This window comes from Frankliniella occidentalis, unplaced genomic scaffold (genome assembly GCF_000697945.3).
Source record: "Frankliniella occidentalis isolate FOCC.00 unplaced genomic scaffold, Focc_3.1 Scaffold913, whole genome shotgun sequence".
In the NCBI taxonomy this organism is placed as follows: domain Eukaryota; kingdom Metazoa; phylum Arthropoda; class Insecta; order Thysanoptera; family Thripidae; genus Frankliniella; species Frankliniella occidentalis.
The window spans coordinates 1-993 of record NW_026268019.1 but is presented as its reverse complement, the minus strand read 5'-3'; positions in this window follow the sequence as shown (position 1 = coordinate 993).

Here is a 993-nt window from a genome sequence, read left to right as displayed (position 1 = left end):
GGCGGGCCGCAAAACAGGACGACGTATCTGAGGGTGGGGTAGAGGGTGAGTCACGCCCGGGCTGGAGACTATTGCTCGCGTTGGCTTTTACGACGTGTACTTTACTCTTTTGACTGCTGGACACTCTCAGTTATCTGAGAAGGTAGCTGCAGATTGAGTATTGAAGCAAGAAATTCGTTAGTGTGTATTTAAAAACCGTTTCATCGACAACGGAAATGAAAATAAAATTTTAAATAATCTTTCTCCTGAGCTTTCTCTACGGACACTCTCGCACTGTTGTTTAATAATTGCGGTGCCTTTTGTAGGGCACTAAACTATATAATATACCGTTAGAATTTTCTTTATCCTGTAACAGGTGAGAGAAGCAGGAAAGCATTATTAGCTTTCTTACTGCTTTATTTTCAAGAGTTGTGATCCATGCTGAGCGGTTCGTCTTCGGCTCCGGGCCCCTTCTTTGTTATACACGCCCTCCCGGCGTTCGGGTAGCTTTTGGCCGCACTGTTGTTGAAATCATTACTCGCCACCCAATCATCATCATTTGCCCGGGGCCGGGGCGCGCGCGCGGGGGTGTGGCCGGGCGGACTCACGGGACACGGAAAGAGTTTTAGCAAAGGGGTCCTCGGCCCGACCGGCTGGCGCGGCGGTGCCCCGAGTGCCTGATATGATAATGAGTCGTCAGGACGCCGGGACGCCTGGACCCCCCGGACCGTCCGGCCCCGCTCCAGCCCGCTCCTGCCCGCTCCAGCCCCCGGCGGCGGCACTCCAGCCACTCATGGATAATGTCCAGGCCCAAGGGCCCCACGCGCCACGGCGGGGCGGGGCGTGGGCCGCAACCACCTCAGCGCACCGACCGACCAAGCCCGACCCGGGGGGCAGAGCAGCCGGCAGGGCAGGGCGACCCAGACCAGGCCCCGAGCCGCTGTGTTGTGATGTGGCCCGGTCGTTGGCAGTGGCAGTGGAGGGCTGGGGTTGGGGAGGGGTTGGGCACGGTGG